The sequence below is a fragment of the Pipra filicauda genome, unplaced genomic scaffold, assembly GCF_003945595.2.
Source record: "Pipra filicauda isolate LSUMZ 115617 unplaced genomic scaffold, ASM394559v2 scaffold10_size6260569_pilon, whole genome shotgun sequence".
Lineage (NCBI taxonomy): Eukaryota > Metazoa > Chordata > Aves > Passeriformes > Pipridae > Pipra > Pipra filicauda.
The window spans coordinates 5,008,498-5,036,005 of record NW_024103541.1 but is presented as its reverse complement, the minus strand read 5'-3'; the positions used below and the strand labels follow the sequence as shown (position 1 = coordinate 5,036,005).

The 27,508-nt window shown below is 37.0% G+C and overlaps 2 long non-coding RNA genes across 3 annotated transcripts in view; both read right to left on the bottom strand.

Annotated features, from left to right (window-relative positions):
* LOC120323314 overlaps positions 1 to 17,100 on the bottom strand; it is a 44,775-nt gene extending 27,675 nt beyond the window's left edge. Inside the window, exon 1 of the long non-coding RNA XR_005563645.1 lies at positions 16,785 to 17,100. This is a non-coding gene — a long non-coding RNA (uncharacterized LOC120323314). The remainder of the gene's footprint in view (positions 1 to 16,784) is intronic.
* Positions 17,101 to 27,148: 10,048 nt separating this feature from the next.
* The window catches only part of LOC120323313, an 86,245-nt gene continuing 85,885 nt past the window's right edge, over positions 27,149 to 27,508 (bottom strand). The window contains exon 4 of one of the 2 annotated variants that reach the window (XR_005563643.1): positions 27,149 to 27,226. This is a non-coding gene — a long non-coding RNA (uncharacterized LOC120323313). Of the gene's footprint in view, positions 27,230 to 27,508 lie in introns of both variants that reach the window. The other variant, XR_005563642.1, reaches the window with a different exon arrangement.

The following is a 27,508-nucleotide window of genomic DNA, read 5'->3' as shown; positions in this document are numbered from 1 at the left end:
GAACAGCTTCAATAATGTAAGAGTTAAGTAAATTGTTTAATGGCTTCCTTTGCTATAAAGGAAACATAATTGCAGCTCCGCTGGGTAACACATTGAATAGTCATGATAAAAGCTTTCTTTCTGCTTTGTCTACTGTACCATCTGCTCATTCCTTCCAGAACTTCTCTCTGGCAAGTGACCCACTCATTGCAATATAGCTTGGCAGATAAGTGACATTGCAGCATACTTTGTGTGTGTCTGTGCTTGCTTAAATCTATAAATATTCATAAAATTGTTTTTTAATGAAATTAAATATACAGCAACACACCACTTATTTGTATTTTCTGTAGTGAATCTGTAGTGAAACAGATTTCTTGTAATTTCTGTTAGAAAAAAAACCACAAAATATAAATAACATTTTTAACCTGGAGTTATAGAGTGAGGGTCTTCGTAGATTTTCTAAGAGTCCAGGGCTACGCTTGGGAAATTTTGGTTTCTCTTAATCAAACTGACTCAAATTTGTGGATCGGGGAAATTAAAGGGGAGGGAGCTACATTTGGTGCTAAATTATAAAACAGATTAATTGTAATCTGGAGATTAATTCAGTATACATAAAGGTGCCCTGGAGAACAAACACCTATTTGGAGGGTTACTAGTGTACATAGAGATGTGATTACTTTTGTCAGTGGGCACCTGGACAGGTGATGACATCCTACTTTCTAAATTATTCTGAATTCTTTGAATACCATTTGTTAATATCAACCTTGTCAGACAATAATAGATGGAAAAGTAATACAGTTAGTTAATAAATTGTATTTTCTAAACAAGCTTCTTAAAATGGCAAACTCCTCAACCACCAGGAAATTGTTAACAATTTTTTCTTTACCGAGTACCAGGGAAGGCTTTAATAAATGTATGAATATGTTGCTGACATTTCTCTAAAATCCTTTGCCAGTCACCCTGAATATCATGGGTCAGTATTCTTACAAACATAGATATGCTGTCTGAATTCTGCAAAGCAATGCTTGCAATGTGTACATGAATTTTGAGCAGGTGTTTGGTTTGACTCTGATTTCTCCCCTTTTTATTCTTTATTCATTTACGCTCTTAGAAGTTTTTGTGGTTTGGACTTTTTTTTTACAGAAATATTTGAATAACCGTGCAGCATATACCTTTACAAGCAAAAAATAATTCGTCTTATGTGATTTCTCACTCTATTTTGTTTACTTCTGTTAGCTTTTTTTCATCTGAGCTTCAATCACGCCAAGGCAAAAGTAGAACTTACTCCATGCTATGGGTGTCATATTCATATGAATAATATCTTGTGAACATTCAAAGTGAAAAAATCCAGGCAGAATTTTGATTGGAAATGGTGAGCTCCAAGAGTCTAACAAATGTTTTCAAAATACTGCTTTGGGTCACAATGAAATGAGTGAGTCCATCTACAGCAGGCACATCCACATGCCAGTTGCTTTTCTTATGAAAGCCATGAATCTTACGGGATGTTTTATATGTGGAAGTCCTTTTCTATGGACGAGCTTCTGGGTACCTCTTTGAACAAAGTGAGCTCTGTCAGGGCACTTTCTGCCCCTGACTATGATAAAATTGAAAGAATGAAGAGCAAGATTATTTTCATTGATCTGTAAAAGGAATATATTCCTCTGGATCATGATGAAGATAATTATTATTACAACCCCTCCAAGGAATAATAGGATATGCAGACACAAATAATTTATATTCCCAGTACAGTGATAACTTAGGAAATGTAACCCAAAATACTAACACTATAAACCCTGACTGAAGAGAAATCCTTATGATTCATCATTTACATGACAACAATTCATTTAAGTTGATTCACTGACTATAACAAAGGAAAATGAATAATATATTGCTTCTTCATTAACAGCCTGTTTTAACAGAAGCTCAGAATATAAGAGAAAACAGTCTGTTTGAATAAAAATTTCTGAAAGAGAAGTGAATTGCTGTGTATTAAATGTCAGAATTACTTATTTTTCCCTTATCTTCCTTCTAATGTGTCTAAATATTTCATAGGGTAATGTTGCATTGCATGTTCATAATCATATATAGGAATGTATTTAAGAGTTCAGAAAATTGGAACCTTCCAGTTCAGGCAGTTCAGAGCAGCTAAAGTACTACTGTAATTAATTTAAAAACTATTTGGCTTTGACAGATTGCATTATTTTTCCTCATTTGAGCATTCAAATTATCTGATGGGAAGTTAGTAAAACATCTTGACAAGTGCCAAGTGCATGGACTCTCTCATATGGGGTCTTTATTTGAGAATCATGATATAATTCCACTAATTCTATATTTGGTGGTATAGTAGGTGTTCAAGTTCTGAAATGTAAACCAAACATAATGTTCCAGGCCTTTTAGGTTCACTGACCAGAACATGGGTCTCTGTGATCTATTCTTAGCAGCAGCAGCTGAATAGAGACAAATTACACTTTTCACGTTTTTTAAAATGCTACATCATCTGTGCTTTGATATGATAATTTAGTGAGGAGCTTTTAACTACTCATCAACTAGAAATGTGACAGGATTAATAGTTATGGTTTTTTGTGGCATTCTGCTAAGTACCATGTTACTGATTTAAGAAATGCAGCTTTTATGGAGTTCATTATCTACCACTCACCATTTATTTACAATAACCAAACATGTTGAAGGAATTTTTGACAGCACTTTTTCAATGGCCATACTATGAACAATGAAATTTCTCGGGCTACTTTTTACTGGGAACCTTTGAGACCCACCATGGGTGGGTCTGAATCACAGAAATAAAACAAAACAAATCAAATTGAAAAGCTTGACATGATGTGCCCTAAACTAGAAGATGAGAAGAATTGAATACCTTACCTGACTGGACTGTGAGATTACCAAAGAACATATGTAGGTATTAATTTAAGATGACAAGTAAATGTGATATTTCCCTGGAGTACTCCTTCAGATACCTTGGAGACTTTCTCAGCTGGAAGTCAGTTGGATGTATTTAGGAATAAATGCTGTATTCCACCATGAACCAGTCCAATTTACTGCTGAAGTCATGTAAACATTCAGCCCCCTATGATGACCTTCATCTTGGAGATCCAGGATGTCACACTGTTGGGCACCTGGAAATGCTTACAGATACCAGTCTTAATATAGAATATTGAAGTACCATGTGGAGAAACTTAAACTTGCTCTGAATTAGAAAGGTAAGATGTCCAAACAGCACAGCCAAATTGCCATGACCTTCCAGTCAGCACAACATATGCAATATATGACCTATATTTAGAGTTAATCTAAGTATTAGATTAGGCAGCTGGGTCATATGAGACACTCTTATTTCTGCTTTTTCTAGATAATGAGAGAAAACAATACCTAGATTAATCCCATTTGGACAAGGCTAATCTTCAGGTATGAAAGAGACCACATTGAAATCCTTCCTGGTAGACATGTGGAAGTTAACAGAACTCCATCAGTTTACTATAAGAAAGAAGGTGGCCATCGTTCCTGTGGACTTTCTACAAGCAACACACGATTTCTGCCACATGGACCTTCAACATACTTATTCCACAGATTCTTAAAAAGCAATGACAATCAAAATGCTTTTAAAGCCATGCTATGTGGAAAAACTATGACAATCATAGTTTCCTCTATGCTTACATACACAGACACACATATACTCCCATTTTGGGAGGGCAAACAAAACACTCTCACAGTTTCAACCATTTGTTGCCTAAATTTTTTGTGGTTGGACAAAAGATCTGTGAACATTTTTGTGATTCCTTCAAAATCACTAAATACCAAGGATGATTTCAATGTCAGATATCTGTTCTTTAGACCTGACAGCTCTAGAATTCTCCATATAGTGAAAACATAATGAAGCAGAATGTGAAATTCAGTTTTTGACTGTGACACTGGGCATACTTGGTTGGGGTTTTTTGTTGTTGCTGTACAAGTAATATACCATTACAAATGTGCTGCTAAATATACAGAAGTTATTTGAACAATCTGTTTATATAACCTTTATATGAGCAATTTTTAAGACAACCATTTTCAAGCAATGCACTTCCAAATATAGGTTGAGTGATGTGATGTATATATTCTTCAATCAAGATGGAAATATATTTTTCTTGATATTTCTTCCCCATTGTCTTTTGCCTATGAAATTTCCTGCAGTTATCTGGAGCCCTATTGAAGTTTGTAATATTACAAAATCATCGAGAAACAAACTGGTGAGTAGGCAAAAAATAACTTCCGTTTGTCAGATGTCTTGGCACTCAGTCACCTGCTACTACTAATACTGTATTTATAAAGTTTCTCTTTTAGAAGCAAGGAGGAATTAGTCATGAAGCCTCTAAGAACTTTCTCAGGCAGTTCAGCACACGATTGATTTGGAGGATGCAATAGAGAAAGCACTGGCATACACTGCTGAGAAAATGTGCTCTATTTCCAAAGCGAAGTCAGATGCACTTGTTGAGAAATCTTAAACCTATCGCCTTTTTTTCCCTATCATATTATGCTGTTATGATTGATTAAAACTACTCTGCTAATTCTCCAGAAGAAATCCATCAGGGCTACCTAAAAGGGGAAACTGTTTCTTTTATTTATTTCCTCATGGAAATGGTCATTCTAAGCCAGCTTCCACTCGTGTTTTTCATATATTCAAACATCATTTTTAACATTTCATATGACTTTCTTTCCTTTTAATGGTCTGCTTGCTAGAAAGTCTCAAGTTTTCCTTTTAGAAATATCTGAACAGCAGATAATGAGGTGAATATTAATTAGTTTTATAGCAAAGAAAATTACATTGCCAATCATTTTTACTGACTAATGGGTGATGAGGTAAAATTACAGTAAGATAAATGATTATTCTTGCTAACTAGCACATATTCTGTTCTGCAATGCATGATTTTCAAAAATAGACAAAATGGTAATGCAGAAAAAAAGGTGCAATATCTGAAGAATTTAATTTCACAAGTTTTCAAGAAAGATGAAGATGAAAAATAAGTAAAAGTGAATGAATAATTGAGGACAGTGCTGGAGAACAAGATATTGCTATTTCTTTTTGTTTCTGGATTTTATTTAATTTTCTTTAGTATCTTTTTCTTACTCAGGAGTGCAGGTGTGGAAAACAAATAACTCCATATCTTGCCTGAAGGTTATGAAGACCTTTCAAATAAGGAAGGATAGGAAAGTGAAGGCATTTGGACATGGGCTACAGCAGCTTCTCCAAAAAAATAATAGGGAGAAGAGACAGGAATACCAGCATCAGCCTTAAACAAGGCAATAAAAGGTCTTAAGAATGTCAGCTGTAATTATTGTCAGCGGCCATCTTAATAAGAGCTTCAGTGTGACTGATAAGCACCACTCCCACCACACTGAGCAGCACTCTCTGTGTCAAAGCCTCCCCAGGATATCTTTGGTGGTGTGGTTCAAACTGAGAAAATTAATAAATATATCACTGAGACATATGAAGCCTGAAGACGTGTATCTGCCAATGTTTGGGAGTGCTCTGAGGTTATGAAATACAGTGATGAGCCAAAGCAAATGGCAGAGAGATGAATAGAATGTAGTTACCAATAGATAATTAATTATGCAGGTTATGAAGGAGTGTTTCAAGCTTTTTAAAGGAAAACTCTTACCCAAGCTTTTTAAAGGAAAACTCTTACCTGTCTTTATTGATTTGAGGTGATGCACAGCTAGGGCTGGATTCAGTGGCTGTTGTGTGGGCACCCTACTGGAAAAGCATGTCATCTGCCACAGCAGGGGTGACATGGGATGTACAGGAGCTCTATATCCTCCTTGAACAGCACGTGAGGACCAGGCAGGATACACCATACAGAACCATCAATGGCCTGTTTTTAAACCTTGCTCTTCTACTCCACTGCACAGTGTGCAAACTGCTAAGACTGATAGCAACCTGTAGTCCGGACTGCCCTGAGAAAAAGAAACCCACCTAGCAAATCCCTCATCAAATCCACCTACCTACATGGTGAGGCAAGGCTCAGCATGTCAGATCTGTGGACAAGATGGGACTTACAGAGAGGTTCTATTCCAAGAAATATTAATATCAGCCTGTTTAAAGGAATTTAAGGTATAATGTCTAATGTTAATATTCCAACTGCATTATAGGTCTGCCAGCACTGGAAGATGGATTGTGTAGCAAAATAAATTTTTAAAAAGGGGGTATCTTTTTGTGTGGGAGCCAAAAAAGCTCACAGTGGAAAACTTGCAGGAGGATAGAATTTTTCTTTTCATGCTAATAGATATGGCATTATATAAAAAGTTTCTAGGGAGCAGTTTATAAAGCAGTTACCCCAAAAATATTTTGAGTCAGTGAACAGATAGCCTATCTGAAATGAGCTTGCATGTAACAAGAAAAGCCACCAACACTGTCAAGAGAAAAAGTACTTTTCGGTGCTCATCTTTCAATCAAAATTAGAAGCAATTGCTTTCTAGAGACAGCAAGTCACCTGCTCAGAAAGTGGAACAGACTGTAAAGCATCTGACTTTTCCACTAGAGGGAAGAATTGTTTTCGATGAAAGATGTCTCTTCTCCCCACCCATCCTCCTTCCAGGCAGGATGGTCACTTTTGCCCCATTTAGCACCTTGCTTTTACTCAGCACTTGCTGTGGCTGTGGCAAGAGCAATGTCTTCCAAGAAGGCAAAGTTTTAGAAGGTAGTTGCTAATGAAGAGGTATGCACTCGACTCACAGCATGATTTATAAGAAATTTTGGTCTGCAGTGTAGCTGCCATCCACAGTCCATAGATTTCCCCAGGGCAAAGGAGAAAATAAAGCCTAAACCTACAGTCGTCCTCTGAGGCCTATAAAGACTATATCCTCTTTTTTTACAGAAGTCTTCAAAGGGTAAGGGATTTTGCAAACAGGGAATAATTCAAACTGTGTATGACATTTTCCTAATGCCATTCCCATAGACCTGAGACTACAATTACAATCCCTGTGTTTCCAGTCCCACTGTGTCAGCAGAAGCTGACCTAGATAGCGTATACAGCACAATATATTTGCCATTTCAGTCCTTCTCACAGGGCAGCTTTATCCAGATTCAGATTCTGTCCATCCTTTTCAAGTTTCACTCACACAGTATGTTCTCCTGGATCCTTTTTCTACAGTCTTTCTTTCCTTCATTATCATGCTTTGTTTCTAAACAAACTGTATTTCAGGTCTGACCATTAATTTTGGCTGACAGCAAAGGATAATAAATGAAAAAAACAAAACACAACCCTTTGCCTAACACTCTGCGCATCATCAACAGGAAAGGAGCCAAAAGCAACGTGTCTCTTTTTCCATAGACAACCTTTCTCGTCATGCCCTGCGTGCGGTACCCTACTGAGACTTTAACTGTTGCAAGAGATGCCAGATCATAATTACGTTCAAACTGAGCTATGCTACCTGTAGAATTATTTTTTCATGTAAAATCTTACTTTCTTTTGTGACTGTTTCCTAGGAGCTCCTCTGCCCCTCTAAATACAAGGAAAAAGAGCAACAGTAGTGAAAAAGAAAAACAGTAATGGAGATTAACCAATTCCCCATGGAAAAGTCAAGCCTTGAAATTCTGAGGCTCTGAATAACCTGATCTAGTAGATATCCCTGCTCATTGCAGGGTGGGTGGACTAGTTGACCTTTAAAGGTCCCCTCCAACTCAAACTATTCTTTAATTCTATGGTTTATGCAAACTGGCATGACACTATGGTGGGGGGACCTTCCAGGTCCCAGGAAATATGGATCTGCAACAGCTGGCTGTAGATTCTGTATGTGTGGAAAAGGAATACAAACTAAACTGCACTGGTGCAAAGGATTTACCAGCAGGAGTCTGAGATGGATTCGCTTTGGCAAAACAGCTACCAATGGTTTTGGCAGGGAAGCCTTTAGCAGTGCACTGAATGTGGAACATTTTTCATAACCCCAATTCTTACCAAAAGAAACATATATTTTTTAAAGCCTATTTGTTAAAAACTACATTTAAGTCCAATTTTCTAATAAAAAAGTTTTCCTAATGTTGTTCCTTAATTAAACCAGCGTAGTTCACGATCTGAGCATACAGCCCATTGCTTTGGAGTTACTTGTTGCCAGAATCTCCAAAAGGCAGTGGAGCTCAAATTCCAATACTGTGGTTTAAAGCAATGAAACTGAAAGCACAAAAGACATGAACAAATACGTAAGTACCACCTTCTTTTCAAGGAAATATACTTACTCCCTATTCAGTTGCCTTCTCAGTTTTTCTTTGCTTTTTATATCAAAGTTGTAGGTAGCTTTTACAGTGTTTTTGACAGACTTCCTAAAAGAGATCATGACTATAAAGGGTTAGATAAGCTGCATTACATAAGCTTCTTTATAACATTAGCAAATGCAAAATAGCATCTGTCTGCACGACTGACTGAACCTCATCCCATTTCTGAAATAATTTTCTGAGGTATAACAGAGGATCTAATTGTTTGCACTGGATTTTATAACACGGTGCTTATGATATTGCAGATGCATAATTATTAGCTATTATAGAGCAATTACACCACCATGAAAGTATAGTAATTCTCTTTTTTCAGAATAAACCATGGAAGATTTCATTGCATTTACAAATCTGAACTAAAGGGAGGAGGAGATGTATAGTTATGCCAACATTTGAAACAGACGACTGAAACTCCTCAGTGGAGCCAGACTGCAGATAAATTCCCTGGTCTAGTTTAAGTTCCTTAGTCCTAAGGAGCTGTCTGATGTATAAGAATGCTTCACATTTTTCAACACTCATGACATTTGACTTTACTATGCGTATAGAGTGGCTATTCTATACAAAAATGACAAGATGTGGTAATGACAGTATTAGACTGCTGAGAAATTAAATTACACTGCAAGATTATTGGTGGAAAAAAGGCAGTAAATCCTCATCCAGCTGAAATCACTGGTAAAAGTCTCATTTATTTCATTTGGGCTGGGATTTTTGCCCAGTCTCTTGTCATATCTTGCGTGGTTCAGAACCAAGGTGCTATTCCTCAGCTTCACCATCACTGATAAAACACACAAATACCTACATATTGCTTATTCTGCATACTAAATAATAATACTTATTTATTCTGCATTCAGAATGGTAATGATTCAGAATGGTGATGATTTGGGACTTTAATAGTTGTCACTGCCTAGTTTTGTTTATTGCTTCTTTTCTCAGTTTAAGTGACTGTATTACCTCCACTGAAAAATGAATCCCTGCCTCTGCTCATGAATGCCTATAGGTCCCTTCTTCCCTTTCCATAAATTCTTGTGACTTCAGCATCCCTGGCCTAGACTGTGATGGATAAACTGTGCAGTCACTTCTGTTAAGAACTAATGCACATTCCAACCTCTTTCTGACAGGTTTCTGAACAGAGCATAAATTGTTTGCTTTGGGCTCTTTCAGGGTAATATTCATTCTGATCTAAATGGGCAATGTTAATTCTGTCATTATCACAGTTTTGATATTTTTTAATCCAACACACCACACAATCAAGCTAAGAAGATGAAATTATATAACCAGGGGAATCCATTACCATTAATAAATACTCAAATCCCAGTATGCAAAAAAACCTAGTGACCTGATCCAATACTTATTAAAGAACTCTCCCTCTTTCCCTGCCACCACCCACCCATTCCCCAGATACAGCATCTGCTTTCACAGCATCACAAGCGGAGCTCTTCTCATTGCAGAGAGCCACTTGCTGCTGAGCAGTACTCAGCCAGGAACCCTTGACAGGTTCCTAAATCTGCACAAAAGATGGTCCTGTAGTTCTCTTAAGTCAGGTCTACTCAGTGCACTCATGAGTTACAAGACCAGCTGAGGGTGGTGATCACTGGCACAAGTTGCCCAGAGAGGTGGTGGATGATCCATGGCTGGAACCATTTAAGGTCAGGTTGGTCAAAGCTCTGAGCAGCCTGATCTAGTAGATGTATATGGTCATTGCAGGGGAGTTGGAGCAGGTGACCTTTAAAGGCCCTTCCAGCCAAACTGTTCTATGATTCTGTGCCAACCCAAACTTGAACAAACTGGTGAGGCAGATTCTGTCTCACACCTGAGACAGGAACAACTCCAAAATAGCTTTAGACTATAATCTTGATATTTTCACTGCTTTGAGAAGCTATCTGGGATTCTTACTCATTTGGAAGTAGAATCAGCCAGCTGGGAGACAGTAGGGGATCAAATTGTTCCTGGTGTTTTCTCATGGTATCTAAGTTAGTGTAAATTTCATCCTGACCTGGATCAGGTTTGCAATACTAAGATAGTGTCATTCAGACTCTCAAAGTGAGAACTTCCCCCCCCCCCCCCCCCCCCCATTTTCTTTGCTTAAATACTTAGTAAAGCATTTACCCTTAATACAAAGTCTTTCATAGAATATGTTTCTATCTATATATGCTCCTGCATTTGGAAAACAGCTTTAAAAGACTACTGGCTGCCTCTCCTATCTGTTTTTCCTGTATTGCCTGGTGCTTGTAACTGATAAGAACACGCTCTAAGCTCTGGGATTCATCCCATTCCATTACAACTTTCATTGAGATGCTGTGTCTCTATGTTTGCAGTTGTAATCTGATAGATTTTAAATTAACAGTATCAGAAAGAACATTAATTTGTCTGTGGATGAGGTGTTATTAGGAATAATGGTATAATATTATCAGATGCTCTTTTTTAGTGCTCATGTTTGTGAACTGAGCAATTATGAAAATATTTAAATAATGAATGTAATTACCTATTAAAATGATTATGGTGCATAAATATTTATATTCCCATCAATGATTCCTCAAAGGTATAGCCATAAATATAAAGAAAACCACATGTATATTGTACATGCAAAATCCTGTATCTCGTTCCTCAGCTGGTTTAATCATCACTGTGTGAGTGCTCTCAGAGGGACACCATTCAGCAGGAGCTGAGGAGCTGGCTTTTTCAATCTGCACTAGTTATTTCCGTGCCTTGTTTTTTGACTGACTGATGTTAGATACCAGAGACCACAGTGATTTTCAGACAGCAGGTTCCCAATCCTCTCTGGCAATATCAGGCACCTCTGTGGGTGACATTCTGCCTTCCTGCAAGTCAAGTAGATTTTCCCCTCTTCCTTCAGTAGATCTGGATTCTCCATAAAGATACCACTCAGCACTTAATGCTTGCCCTTATTTTCAGAAGAGTAACCATACTAAATTATTGCTTTGGGTTTGTACTGTGACCAATGTGGAAAAATGCAAAGGTGTAAAAAGGGGTTAAACTAGAGTGGGGGTTAATTCTAGATGCCTGATTTCATAAACAAGATGTGAAATTCACAAAGAGAACTCTAAATGAATATTTTTTCATGTCTAGCATCTTTGATTTCCTCCAAATCCAGCTTGATTGTACATTGTTCTTAAAAAAAGGGGAAAAAAAAGGTGACATTGGAATTGTGCAGGGAGCATAAAGTTTAAAAGTTAAACGTAGCATACTTCAGTTGGAAAATCAGTGATGACGAGATGGTGCCTAATTTCTTTTTAGCTCTGAAATGCTACAAACCATTTTATTAATTCCCTGCTATACGCTGCATTACCATATGTAAATAATTGCATTAACCCCTGTGCTCTCCCACCTTGTATCATATCACAGAGAAGAGTAGACTGACAGAAAAGTCACAGCAGGACATAACAGAGCGGGGTGAAGAATAGCAGTTGATTTCTAATTAAGAGTCAGGAGTCTTAGATGACACATTACTGGAGCTGAACAAGGATAAAAGATGAATGTCTAATATAACAGTGTGATAGCTTACAGTGAGGTACAACAGCAATGCCCTGATAAGGTACCCTTTCTATTCCAAGGGTTCACATTAGTTTTCATGAGTCTGGAGAACATGAAACGTGTATGTGCAGGTAGTTGTGCATTTTGAGGGATGACTGACATATATTTTGAGGTTAACCACTATTAGCAGCATTTGAAGAGAAGCCCTATAATCACGCCCACAGTCTGCTTTCTGTCTCAGGACCAGAATTTGGTTATGGGTCTTGAAGATTGGCTTTTTGTTTATTAGATGCGTCACTATGTCCGAAACTATTTTGGTTTTGTGTCTGCTCTGTGTAAGTGGTTCTAATTCTCTCCCTTAAGGATTTATATACGCCTATGTGTGTGTTAATTAACCTGTGGGTAATTCAATATATGGATAATAAATTGTTTTCAAGGGAAAATGTCGCTTCTTTATCCATGTAATCATAAGTTATTTTTAATAAATACACAAGCACTTTGTAAATATCATCTTTTCAATACTCCAGTAACCTACTACTTCCCATTCCCAAGTATTACTTTGAGGAAGAAGGGTGTTATCTGATTTATCAAGCTAAAATTTAGTAGTAAAGAAATATCTGAGATTTAGTAGTAAAGAAATAGATGAGAACTGTGAAGTGAATCTTTACAGATATTATATAATAAATGATGATACTTTTTCAGACAGTAACAGAAATATCTGGCATAACTTGATAAAGATCCAGAGCTATTCTTTAGCTTGCAGCACAATCTCTCCCAGGGTACAGCATTCAGATTCCAGCTGTAGCTTGTGACAAAGACTATCTCCTACTACTGAAATCATATTGTCATTTGTTGTTCGGGAGGAATAAAAACAGGACTGTTAAATCCATTTTTCAAAAAACATCCAAAACCTAAAGGTGCTAGGGAAGAGTACAACTGGAGCTTTTTTCCAGTGAGTTCAAGGTAAAAATTCCCATTGATTTAAATGACAAATCCAAACACAAGAGGGAAAACATAAGTCTTGTATTTAACCTCCCGTGCTTACTGGTTCTGCTGCAGAATATTATCAGAATCTTTTGTGCATCATTTAGGGAGCATTTACATTTCATAATATATCTACAGTTGGAAGTTTAGTTTCTTACTTAAGAAATGGGAAAAGCGTGGATTAATATTCTCTTAGCCAGTGAAAAGATTGACCTCCTACCACCTTTTCTAATGTTCTATAGGCTGTGTTTATAAGGGAGGAAAAAAAAGTTAAAAGTCTTTCTTCAGGTGTTCAATAGGGCCTCACCTCCTTGACCCTGACTACAGTACCTTAAATATAAGATTTTAAATTTATATTATACCCATTTGGCCCTTGTTTCATACCCTGCATAGCTGAGTTGGACTGTCTGCCAGTTCTGTTGCATGTTCTGACCCAGCCGCACCACAACATCTATTGGTGTGTGAATTCCTCACACAGAGCTAAAATACCCACCCTCTCCATATAGGATGCATCATGAACCACAAAAAAAATGCTGATTCTGACATAAAGAAATTGTACTTAATTTTGAAGAATAAAGGTGAGGACAGGCACGAAGCAACAATTGGAAAACAGGAATTGGGAATACAGGATACAGCATTGTAACAGCTTTTGGTACGTGTGAAAACTGTATCCTTAGAGCACATTTTTAAATTTTTTTTCTTATAAAATACGATTATGTAAATGTTTATAAAAAGTGAGAAAAATACCACGGTGATAAAATTCTTAGCCCTATTTTCATGCCAAGTAGAGACGTTTCAAAGACAGACAAGGCAGCAAAAAAAACCCTCCAAAGATTCACCATTAAATAAGCTCTGCAGGAGAGTTAAGATCTGTTCCCACAGATACAGCAATTTGGTTTGTAGATTTCTCTGAATGTGTAATTGAAAAAAACCCCTTTACAGGTCATAAGGCTTTAGATATTTTTAGTGCTTTTCAGTTTTTGTGAAGCTGATTGGGAATTTACTTTAATACTGACCTAAAAGGATAAAGAAAAACGTATCTGGTATCCAGTTTCAAGTTTACTTGCCTTATTAGTTATAGATTTAATTCTGAAGGACAGTGAATAAAATTTATTCTTTTTAAGCAAATAGATTGTTTTAATCAGTAGCCTACTCTATCTCCCTTTTAAAACAACACTAAATATGTACATACGTATGTTTTATGTACATATCCATTGCTGCTATTATTGAGCTATCTAATTTGGATGTATATGTGGATTCCCAAACTCATTTTTATGTGACATTTGTTTCTGTTCCTAGTTAAAGCCATGTTGCTTGGTGCAAGGTGCACTGTTATAATAACAGATGGCTTATTTCAATTCATAATGACTGGGAAAAATAACAATGAATCATGTAAGCAAGAACAAGCACTTCACTTTCTCTACAAGTTACTCAGTGCCTGCCAATTTGAAAAACAGCTGAGACCTCTGGCTCCTCATCAGAAATGTAAGGATGCTATCAGATTAGACTGCAACAGTACATCAAATATAGGAAGAGCAAAACTAGCAAGACTCAAAGCCTAAAAAGCTTTCCATCTGGTCATTCAGGGTTTTCCTCCTTAGCAACAAAAGGAAAGGAAATATAACATAAATCTATAGTGTTGGCAGGCAAATAAAGGAAAAGCGATCCCTGTAGTCATTTCAGGACACAGTTGTACCCAGGCACCTCACTGCATCCATCTCACTCAAATGGAAGACTTTTGCCTCTCACAAAAAGGAGGGTCTGGGTTACAGCCCCACTGTCACTGTTCACTTCTGAGTGATTTGGCTTCTTTTTAAAGAGGCATAAGTGTGCAGAACATAGAATTCATTGAAAATGAGGAATTCATTTGGAGAACTTAATCCTAAAAATTAGGAATTTGATCAGATTGCCTGCAGTTAATATTCTGCATAGAAAATTTATTGAATGGAAAGTTAGGAGATAACATACAAATAAATAAGTGTATAAAACTTTACTTTGATGTGTTTCCCACCTGTTCAAAGCCTTCAGATTTATCTCCATTTCTTTTTTCTCAAGTCTTTACATCTTCTCTCTATTCATGCTGAATCCTTCAAGGAAATGTATACTCTGAACAGAAGACCCAGAATTTAAACAGATGACTGTTTCTAAATCACTGTATAAACATAATGTGACCCATACAGAGCCTTCCCCTATCACTAAGTAGCACTGGAACAATTTTGATATTTAATGACTTGAAAAAACAGTTGATAAATGAATAGAAATTGACCTTTAGAAACAGACTACTATTTATCAATTCCCTTTGCACTGCTCAAAGTTGTCCATATCAATGGAATAACACAGACCTCTTCTTAGGTACATGTATTTTTATTCACTTATTTATTTCTTTCTATTTCTTACTTCTTCCTATTTTTGATCCCTTCCTAAGGCACAAATGTTGCTGTGTGACCTTATTACCTACATAATTCAAAAATCCCTCTCAGAGCACAAGACATAACACCCAACATTAAAGCAGGCATTGCCCTGTCACTGGCTTTTCTCTTCCCAGAATAGATAAGAGTAATTTTGAGCTGCATGGCTTAGTGGAAGGCGTCCCTGCTCATGGCACAGGGGTTGGAATTAGTTGGTCCCTTCCAACTCCAACCATTCTATGATTCTATTAGAACAGAGGGTGTAGGCAAAGATGATCAGAATAAGCAGAAAACATTTTCTTTTTCTCCAATAGCATTTACAAGGCCTCTCAAATGACATGGAAGTCTTTGTAAAGAACAATTATTTTGATCCGACTCAGACAGAAGAAAAAAATTGCCCAAAAATAAACTAATACTATTTTTTTTATACATATGGATGTGTGTATGTGGTAGTTGGGCCTGTCTGAAAGGCTTGCATATATGGCTCCAATGGCATGATTGCAGTATTTGGGCACCTGAACTACTTCCACAGAAACTGAGGACTCTAACCTCTGAAAACAGAGGGTCCTCATGATGAATAATCAATTTGTTCCCAGATTGGCCACCTGGCTGAGAAAACAGAAGCAGAAGGAACAAAGACACAAAAAAGATTGAAATATTTGCTATGAATATATTTCAAGTTAAAGTATGTTTCATTTCTACATTTATAAATGAAACTACATTTCAGTTTTGAAAAGGCATTTTTCATTCAAAGGTGACACAAACTGAAGGAAAGAAAGAAAGAAAATATTAAAACAGGGCACCAAGCAGCTAAAAAGAAAGCAATCAGATTGCTTTGGAAAAGAAAAAAAAAAAGCATTTTGAGGTGATTCAAATGTTTATTTTTGTGGCTGTTTCTCTGCTTTAATAATACCCTACAAATCTTTAGTTTTCAGTTCAATGTCCACTGTGTATGTTTTACCAGTGAATTACTAAACTGAAAAATGTATTGCTTTTCAGCTCCTCTGTCTTCTCCTTGTTGGTTTCTGCTAAACATCATCCTTTTTTCTTGTCAGTGGCTACTGTGAGCATGTCCAAATGGGATGTAAAGATGTGATGTATGAGTTTAAATTGCTTCTGAAGTTCACTCATAGCTTATTTTGCCCAGGAAAAATTCAGGAACAGTACCAGTCCAGATTCTCAGCAACCATTCCCCACACACTTGGACACATAAAAGTGTGCAAGTACTAGTAGTTCATTCTTCTCATCAAAATGTTATCTGTGCTATATATCCCATTGCATATTTATGAAGTGTGTGGGTAATGGCAGATGGGAGCCTATTGTAGCAGCAGTCTTGTTTATCTCACTTTCTATGACCTGGTTTTGTTATCTTTTTTTTTACTCCTTTTAGTGAATACTGCACTTTTTATTGCTTAAACAGATTCATTTTAATGTCTTTCTTTTCCTACAGAAAATACATACCAGGCAGCAGCTGACTTCAACAACATAGCTGTGTATCTGTATACATTGATAATTGAAGATGCTTTATAAATTGTGAACCTCAAAGTCCAAAACTTATCATTGTAGCAGACAATCAGGAAGTTTACCTATGCATTACATCATTAAAAAGTATCAGCACATATATATCAATATAGTAGGAGAGAAGGTATTAAAAACGATGTATTTACCTGCCAAGATACTCAATACACTCACAGGGTACTTTTCTCTTTTACTGAAGACTGTGATACAATAGCTCTTTAAGCTTGCCCTGGAAGCCATCTTCCTAGAATTCCTGCTGGTTTTCCTAGGAAACCTTCCCTACATGGCAATGGCTTCACAATTCTGGCTATATCATTTGGAGAGCCGAAGATAACTCAAGACCAGAACTCTATGTGTCTGCCTAGTGTTGCTCTGTATCTAACTCAGGCTGGAATATATCAGGGGCACAGCTGGAAGACATTAGATGCACAGCTGGAACACATTGAGTGCACAGGTGGAGTGTATCATTCAATTTAGTGTGGTCCACAGAGAGTCCAGTGTCTGTGCTGAGGCTTCTCTGACACAAGAATCAAAGTGGGGTTCACAGAGTGCTCTGGAAATTCAGGAACCAGGAGTTCTAAGAGTGTGTAGTCGAGATGTGAACTAGCCTGCTAATACAGATGGACCCTCTTCTGACCGTGTGGGCCTACTGCATGTACCATCTGCTCCTAAGCAAGGAATAGTTACCATTACTAAATATTAAATGTTTAGAGATGTAGTTTATGAAATTAAATTTTGTGAGGAAACACTAAGTGTATTTCAAACTGAGTGTAAGAAGAATCTAATTTTCTTCAGAATATCTGTTCCTACATTACTGATGACCCAGATTTTCTAATTAATAATTTCTGTAATCCATATTTAAATTTATTTAAATCCATATTTAAATCCATATTTAAATGAGAGTTGTTTTGCAATTTTTAGAAGCAAAATGTATCTAAGCTAATACTTAGAAATCTTAGTGACATCCATGCCTTTGGCATACCGTGAGCCAAAGGAGAACACATTTGTGTTTCATTTGCAAATGCATATTGAAAATGTTTCGCTTGAACTACTTATTGTGCCCAGCTAATATTCCTAAGCTCTCTCTGCAGTCAATGAATGCAGGTTATCTCTAGGAGGCACTCAGCAAAGTATTTAACTGACCTTGTCAGCTAAGTGATTAAAATTGATAGGTATGTCAAGCCTCAAATTTTCTTTTGCTTTTTTCTACCCTGCAGGAACTAAAATTATGAAACAGGAGGAATACACTGTTGACATTATGCAAAACAAAATATTACTAACTAAATTGGAAACTTCTCTTAGCAAATATTAGGGAGCTTATATTCAGTTTAATTAAAAAAAAAAGGGGGGAAGGAAAAACCCATAGATTTTGTGCAAAAAACTATAAAACACACATGAATGATGTCTCCAGCAGAGTAACAGAATAAGTGCTCACAGGGGGCTTTGCTATGAGAAGCTCACTTATTTGCATGATTATAAAGGGGAGGTATGTGTATAGGGGCACAAAGTACTTTTTAGAACTCTGTTCAGGTTATAAAATGCCCATATTCTCTATTTTATGTTCAAAATTTAATTAAGAATTCTTTGATTTACTCACTAGTTCTAATTCTTGATATATTTCCAGTATGCTTTCCTCCCTGGTTTGTATTCAGAATTCACGTGGGCTTGGTTAGAGAAAAGTATTTATTGCATTTTTAATATGTATTTTAATATGCTAAATCTAGAATATGAAAGGTGCTATGACAGCCTCATAATGCTATATATGTGGAACTTTGTTAACTAAATGCCATGTACATCTCAAAATCTGCCTTTGGTACATAAATTGTAGCTTGTCATTTCCAGGATTCTGCAAAAAAAAAAAAAAAGAAGAGATGCATGAGAATGAAAAGAGAAGTATCTGGCAATTTTGTTCGATCTTATGAAATCCTGACTTCTTTATCCTTCGTTGCAAAGCCACTCCGATTTTACTAGGCAAGAATCTCCCCATGTGATGATGTGATTTTCACTATACACATATGAGTACAGTTCTGTTTAGGTTAACAAAAACCTTCAATTGAGGTCTTACATTTGTTTGTGAGCATCCTAAATCCCAATGTAAGCAAATAATATTTTTGCAATCTGTTCCTAATATGTAGCATTGAAATAAAAAAGAAGGTAAAAAAAAATGATAAAAAAGTATCGCTGGGAACACGTAGAAGTGGTATGTTCTGTCACTGAATGCCTCAAAGACTTTTATAAGACTTTTCAGGCTGAGAACAGGGAGGAAATTTCAAAGCAGTTATTGCAATATAGTTTAAAACATTTGTTGAAGCCCAAATCTTGGTTTTTGCTTAATCTGAATAAACCCTGAGCCATGAAGTTTAACTGGCTCAGGGTAGAATGAAAGTACTACTGGCAAAGTAGAATGAAAAAAAAACATGCTGTTTTGACGTGGAAATTTATCAAAAATGCATATTTATCAGCTCTGTATTTGTCAATTTAGATAACAGACAGTGTATCTTGCAGTACAAACTACATATCATAATTAAACAACATGGATTAGAATCTGATTCTTTATGGTTAGCGTGTGCTATAATTCAAAAAATAAGCCAAATGTCAAGTTTATCAGGAAAAATCACTAACGAGTACTCTGGGATCATAAAAAAAAAAAAGGAGAAGAAAAGGTGATATTTTTCAGTTAAGGTTGCTGCTGTTTGCAAGGTGCTCACCTCTAGTTGTTATCTCTACCAGGCACAAACTCTTAATTTTGCTGTTTGAGCTTAATTGTTCTGCAGGCACAGCAATAAAATGCAATGGGAATTGCCAAGGTTGCTCTGCTCTCCAGGATGATACAGTTTACAGAGCCCAGGACAGAGATGTGGGAGCAAGAGCTAAAGTGTGGTCAGGAAAAGAGATCTAGAAGAGGTATGATCTTTCAAACTAAGTCTGACTAGAATTGCTGATCCTCTCAGTGTACCTTGCAAGACCAAGTTTTGGTAAATCTCTGACACTGTACCTTGATGTACAGGTATAGGACCAGACCTGCCTGTAGCTAAACAATTAAGAAGATCCCAAGAGTTCAATAAGGTTCAACTTTCAAAATGTAATGTTCATCTCTTTGGTTCATAAATTGTTCTGTTTACCTTATGAGGTAGTGATGGGCTCTTCTGTTTGGAGAGAAGTCATTGGGCAATTCTGTTGTACTTGGTTATTTTTTTTTCTGTTAGCACCACTAAATCCTTTTGACTTCTGGCGAGCGAAATGAGCTACACATTGCAATACACATGTTGTCAAGCCCTTTGCCAAGGTATCCTAGGCAAAGAGGTTGCTGTTTCACCAGCAGAAGTAATACACTTCCCAGAAAATTCCAATTTCTATGCCAGATAATGCTTTCTACTCAAGAAAATTCCAATGTCACAGATAAAAATTACTGTGTAGAGAAATGCTTCACCAGGTAGGGCTGTACAGAGATAGATAAAAATAAAGAGGGCACTCAAGGTCTTATTTACAACCCTTGAACACACTTGGCTTTTGCATGAAACCTCTATCTCATGTGCTAAAAACCAATAAATAAGCAAATAACACCTGGCTCGTATGTGAATCACTGCAGCACTCACCAAAGGGAAGTGACCTGTCAGCCAGGCAGCTCCTCCATAGCAGCTGAAAACAATATGTGCTCATCAAAGGTCCCCTAAGGCATCATTTCAGAGGGAAAAAATAAAATATTCCTGTCATTACTGGCACATAGTTGAGCTGCAACTACTGCAAGGAAGTTCACTTGTTAGAACTTTGTGAAGTTCAGTAAGGACAAGTACAAGGTCCTCAGACTCTACTGCTTAAACTGTGGTGTGAAGTTTTGCCCCTTAGGAAAAAACAAACAAACAAACAAAACAAACAAAACCATAGCAAAGAAACAAAAAATAATCCTGTCTATGATAAACTCAGCCTTACTTATCCACTCTGGAGGATGAAGTTTGATCATAAAGAGATTAAACAGACTTAACCTGACATACTGAAACAACCCCAGGGGATCCCAAATCTTGTTATAAGTAGCAGACAAAAGAGTTACATCTAACTAGAATTTCATTTTCAGTCTTCAGGATCTGACAAATGCTATTATACAAGATAGGTCTGAAGGTCAAAACATACTGGTCATGAGCATTCCCTAATTCAAACTCTCCTTTCCAGAATAAGGATTAACTGTCACTGAGTTTTGCACCCATACAGTTTACCCACATTGACGAAGTATCAGAAAAATTCACTAGTAGCACATTATGGTGTCAAAGCTTCATCCCCAGTTATTCAAATTTATATTTTGTTCACTTCTTAAATGTACTGCAATAACATTCACAATAAAATGGTACAAATGGGAACAATGAGCTCAAAACTAAAATGTTTGACCAGTGCTCGTTCGTGGGAAGCAAGTACTTTGACAGGGGTTACAGGATGAATGGTAGTGTTAATGTTTATACTATGTACATCTCCAGAGTGTTATTTTAATGACACTGTACCAGTTAAAGAACATACTGGAATTTACTAAATTCTTTACTTGTTTGGGAAACTGAGTGAATAATCATATTGGCATCTAAAAGGAGAAGATGCAAAAAACGAGCTCGAGAGTCAGAGACACATCCTCATAGAGGTACAGGCAATGCTCTAACTTTATTCCAAAAATACACGCATTATCAAGGGTCCTACAGGGTTCACACGCTCTATTCTAACTTTCTATTGGTTACATTTACTTTCACACACTATATCTATAACTTCATTGGCTCTACTAGCCAAGGCACATTTCCAGGTCCCCCCATCTTCTGGTTTCTCACACCCTGGATAACAACCTCCATCCTTGTTTTCCTCTATGCAGCTTTCTGATATCTGCTGCTCAAGGACACACATCTGCTGCTGGAGAACACAGGTCCCTGCCGTCCGGCACGCAGGTCGGATTGTGCAAGCAGGCCTGATGCAGTATATGTCCTGCATCATCTAAGATTTTCTCAACAGGCATCTATCACTAGCAGTCAGAAGATAATCTAGTTATTTAAAAAGCAAAACACTGATACGATGCTCATTCCATGTTAATTGATGCTTACAGCTGTGCTTTTGTCATGTATGGGTTGGGGGTGTCACACCTTATCCGCGGCTTACATTTGAATGAGACAAAAAATCTACTTATGATGATAAGTTTTAACATGGATTATACTCTGAGACTCTTAACATACCAAAAATAAATCTTTGCTCTTTTGTTAATCATTGCATAAGGGAGGCTTCTTATACTCTGTTTACATCTGTGTTAAACACAAGTTTCATAGGAAACCATATGTATTTCATTATGTGTTCAAACAGTTCCTACCATGGAGCATCTAAACAACCTTCTGATACAGTGAAGAAATAAAGAAAATAGTGATAAAAGAGAAAGATTATGGGTAAAAGGATCTACATGTTGATATTTATTTAACACACAGATAATCTAGCATGTATATAAAATACCTTTTACACATTTAAACTGCTTTTAAATATCCACTTCTAAATCTCTTTATATGCTTTCAGTTGAGTCATTTTGTTGGCAAGCTCTTAGTATTCCACCATGACTCCATCATTGGAGAGATTTAGGGAGATGTTTCATGGAAAAATATCTCCATCAATTATAACCTGAAATAAATATAAAATGCAAATCATCATAATGTTATTACTCAATAAACAATTCTCTGTAGTTGGCCACCACAGACAATGAAAAGTCTTTGCTTTTTTCCAAATTCACTAGTTTATGCGTGACTGTTTTAACCCATAACGCATTTAACAACTCTTTTTTTCAGGTATTTGCTATTAATTACATATAATGTAATGTGGACTGCTCATCTAAAGCAGAACATCTTTTTGATAGCTGCCACTAAGGAAACAAAAAACTGTTAAGACCAGTAACTGTCTTGCGGACCAAGGATTATTTTACACAAGTTGCAGTCACATGTTCACATAAGTGAGAGTCTCCAAATGAGTTTTAACAGGAAAGTTAAAGGAAAGTCTGAGGTTTCTACTGATCTGTACAAGCTAAAAAGTCAGTTATACAAATATTTGTGAACAGAGAAATATGAAATGCTAAAAAAAATATTTGTGTTACCCCCAAGTGTTTAAATAATAGGAGTAGATGTATTGTATAAGGAAGTCCTTTATTTTTCCTGGTTGGCTGGTATCGTTTCAAGCTGCCACTGCTACAGCGATAACTGATGAGCAGCAAAGTCCAGGCTGCACAAGATAATACCATTTAAGCTTGTCTGCAGAGTAGTACACTGGAACACAGAAAACAAATGGTTTCCTCCAGCAGTCTACTGTGGGAGGCAAAAGGTGCACACAAGAAGTTTTCTACTCATTAAGGGGACTGCTTGGAACTCAAGTCCCTGTTCTAAGGGGCAAGGAGAGGCTGTGAACCTCTCACCAGGTACTGTAGGGAATTCATTCAACTGTGCAAAGGAAATTTAGAAGCAGACATTCATAATGAGAGTCCTCTGTTTTGCAGGAGGGTTGTAACTGGTTCTGGTTTAGAGCCATGGGTAAAACCATGGTAACTTGGAAAAATGTGGGAAAAGAAACCCCACAGATCACCTGTTCTTTAATTGGAGCAGGTGAAGTCCCTCTTGTCCTTTTCCCAAAGTGAATAAGGAGCAACTGCTGCTGAAAACTGTCAGCGCTTTTAACTCTTTTGTTTCTTTTCTTTCTTTTTTTTCTTTGAGTTTGAGCCTATAAATTTAGGGTAGTTTCTTGAATTTGTATGGAAGTTTTACCACACTGGTATTTCAAATATTGTCTAAATCTCAGTAAGATCTTAAAGCCCAGTAAGCAATAGCCTGAGCACAATAAATAACACAGGAAATTATCCAAGACTTTCAAAAGAGTAATGAAGAGCATCTGGCTGTTCAAATACAACTCTGTCCTTACTGTTTTTGTAATAAAATAATTATGTACATGGAGAAAGACATCTACACAGTTGTTTGCTTTGCACAAGGCCAAACGACTGTAAGAAAAATGATTACCATGAAAATCACCAAATGTCAGTATTTTCTGTTCTGAGAGTTAAATCCTGAATCCTTATGTTTTAGAATAAGTATAAATTTATGTGATCTGCTTCATACTTTTCCATGACAGCACAGGGTTGTTCCTCTCTTTATTCTTAAATCCCAGGATGCCAGTCTTTGTTTCTAAGGTAAATGTGAATCATCTTTCCTTCTGTCTGCCCCAATATACAGATAGTCCCTTTCTGCATTCTCTTTAACACCTATTATATTTATTCTCATAGCACTGAAATGGGGTCAGGGAAGTACTGCTAGCCTCAAAAGCACAGATTAATAGATTCCCAAGGATGCTAAGAGACCCAACACCTCTTCCAGATTCTTCCTTGTAGCCCTGTACCTCTGGGAGTGACATCAGGTGGATACATACACATGTGGACCTGAGAATGGACTTTCCAGAGGCAGGGAGCATCCCACCTTCCTTTCTCTCCTCAGCCACAACCTCAATAATACTAAGGGATCTAAAGAATTAGAACACTTCTTAGGAATGGACCAAGACCCCAGTAACTCCTCCCAACAGCGAAAGAAATCCATTTTCTGATTAGTCTTAAAAGTATGCAAGACCAGGACAAAAAATTGCACAATAGTAGAATATCTGGTATTCCCTGTCCCATGTACAGCAACCTAGAAACTCCTTATGATAAAGGAGTTTCTCAAATACCTCATAACCTCTGTGTGTATATATTGAAATCACTGCACAGAAAATTTCCTTAAGCTTTTTCATTGGACATTGAGTTAGATTTTCTACAGGTCTAAAATCCATTTTCACATTATAGAAAAACCCTGTAACATTCTATAGAATGTTTTAGCACTATAAAGAACCAATTAAATTTATACACTTCTGGAAAAAATCCTTCCTTAACATTTTCCTAAGCAAGGAAATGTAATGATTTAGCAAAAAAAAAAAAAAAAAAAAAAGAGCTTTTCTCAAAGTGAGCGTAATAAAATAAAAATATTAGGTTCCTTTCATCTTTATTTTCTTAAGTCTACTGAAAAGTCTTTTACACTCAACTTTTTTTTTTTTTTGGTGAAGCTATCATGTAAAGCATAAAAATAGTAGAACAGAAAAGAAAGGAATAAAGTGTGGCACAACTGTCACAGGAAAACTTCCCAATTCCTGCAGTTTTAGAAACTATTTAATAAGTTATTTTGCTGCGTAAATGAGTAGAAAATGTAGAGACTATTTCTGGATTAATCTTCCATTGAGAATAACCTGGTCTAATCTCTCACTGAAGTATTTTTCTTCCACTTTCCCACTGAGACTCTGGTAAGATTAATGTGTAGTATAGCACAGTAGCTTATTTAGCTTCACAGTGAATCTACTTGGTGGCAAATTATTAATATTTATAAAGAAACTGTGGTAACAGAAGGCTCTGTTCTGGATTAGCTATCTAGGAACACGTTTCTAATTTGGGCACTAGTGGAAACACTTCAATGAATACTCAATTTTTGAGTGTCCCAGCAGCCAAGGCTAGAAATCAGTGACAGCACTTTCATAATGTCTGGCCTGTGTACACCCACACCTTTGAGAACTCCACCAATTTTGGGACCCCTCCTAAAATGTGCTGAGATTTAATTTGTGCATCTTCCCTGAGCATCTCCAGAGCATGACCTGACAGCAGCTTGAACCTGGGGAAGTATCTCACAGCCTCTCTGGCCAAAGGGCACCATCGACAGGGCATCGTGCACCTGCCTAAGACACACTGTGTCATGACTCCTGTGTTTCCTCTGAAAAGCTGGCAGTAAGTGTTCTGTGGTCATGTACTACCTGCCATGAGGCTTTAACTGGGGGCACGCTGGGGTCCTGTCTCTCAGACTCTGCTGCAGCGCATGGGGGGCAGACAAATTACTGTCCTGTGTGCACCATGCAGGGAAACAGCCCATTGGTGAAGCAGCTCTTTGCTTCTTGGCTTCTGACTAAGGCCTCCGGGTCACGTTAAGTGCATTAACAAATTTGCCATCGGAAAGATGAAAAACAGGTCACAACCCTACATTTTGCTCTCCTTGGCTTCAATGGGACTTAGGGGATGAGCTGACTTGAGTACTTAAGTCAGATCACGTGGATCAGGGAAATGTGTTGTGAGCGAGGACCTAATTCTGCAGTCACTCAGTCTAAATAGTTGCATGAAGGGTCGTGGCCAGATTAGTTTTCCCAGCTAAATTCTTTTATTTTTTGAAAGCAATAAATCTAAAGCAGAAAGCAGTGTCTATTCTCTAGATATAGATTTATTTTCTGCTTTGCAGTTCTCAGGAATCGCTCCTGAAATGGTGAACTTTTCTAAATGTCACTTAAAAGGTTCACTGATTTCTTTGCTCATTTCCTGAAACTAATGCGTGTGTGTGCTCTCTAGGCCTGTTGCTATAGCTAACCCTGCTTTGTTACTCTGTAGGCAACTCCTTTGTCCACACTTCTGTCCAATACTGTCCTGCACTTACTTTTCTGTCCTTTCCCTGCTGCCTTTCAAAGATTGATACACTTCTTTATCAGAAAAAAGTAACTAATTAATTTCACTGAGCATTTAACTGTTGATACAAACTTTTTGCAAATTTAAAAAGGATTATATGTTTCCCTTTTATTTTGTTTATTGACTATAATGTAGATTTTAAAAATTCCTTACTTTTGAGATGTCCATTTCAGTTTGCCATTTGCTTGTTTGCATCTCCTTTTATTATTCTTAAAAACCGCCTGGTTGCCTTCGGTGCTTTGAGTCTCCTGTTTTTCCAACAGCATTCCATACATGAGTCTCTTCAAGAACAAATGCTTAAGATGTAGCAGAACAAAGACTCTGCATGCAGAGGCACAATGATATAAAGAGATGCTATAAATAAACAACATCCTTCCTTTCTCTTTTCCCTTCCTTGATAAGTTGGACATTGTGAGAACAGAATTGCTTTCTGAGGATATTAAGAGTTTTGTTCCAGTACTGGGGAGGGAACGCAACCTGGAAATTCATTGCTTCGTGCAGCTCCTGAAACAAGAAGATGGAAGCTTCCAGAGTTTCCAGTGCAAAAAACTGAAATGAAAACTCCATTATTATCTATTTTATGCTTACATTTCAACAAGCCTACTTGACAATTAATATGAAGAAAACATTCATACAAATTTCTTTGTCACTGTGAGTGAATTTGATTCCTGTTTTTCTCTCTCTTGGACAGAAGAGGTAGAATCAAAGTTGAGAAATTAAGTTATGGACAAGTGTCTTAAAGTGGAACTGATGATGTTCCCCCCCAACTGTGACTTTTAAAACAAAACTAGAATAATTACAGGCCAAAACTACATTGTAAGGAATGAATTGCAGAATGGAGTTTAGACAGACTTGCAGTCTTGCAGTCACAGACAACTGTGACTGGAAACATCAAAAGATCTTACAAGTTACATGCTTCTGCTTTGTATGGGTCAGTCTAATCCTGATGATACCACAGCAACTTCTCTCCTGAAGGCACTGAGTACTCACTTTTATGAATCATCTTCCATAGGTACTGCAAGAGCCATCATAAACCTCTGCTCGTGTTGCTGTCATCCACCACACCAGTCTCTAGAGGATGAGATCCTGCTAAACCACCACACAGAGAGGACAGATTTAATTTGTATGTCTATGACTGAGCAATCCCACACAGGTCCTTACCCTGTGATCAATATGATCACATGAACAAAACACAGGTTCTGCAGTCTGGCTCTAAGCTTTCTGTTTGTTTGGTTTTGGTAGCCTGAAATTTAATTGTGGCCTTGCTGTTGATGTCTTAAAATTTTATTTCTTTCCCACTTCCTCTCTGTATTGTTGAATTTGAGCCCAATTTCTCTTCACTCATTTTGCATTCCTTCAAAGTCCTCT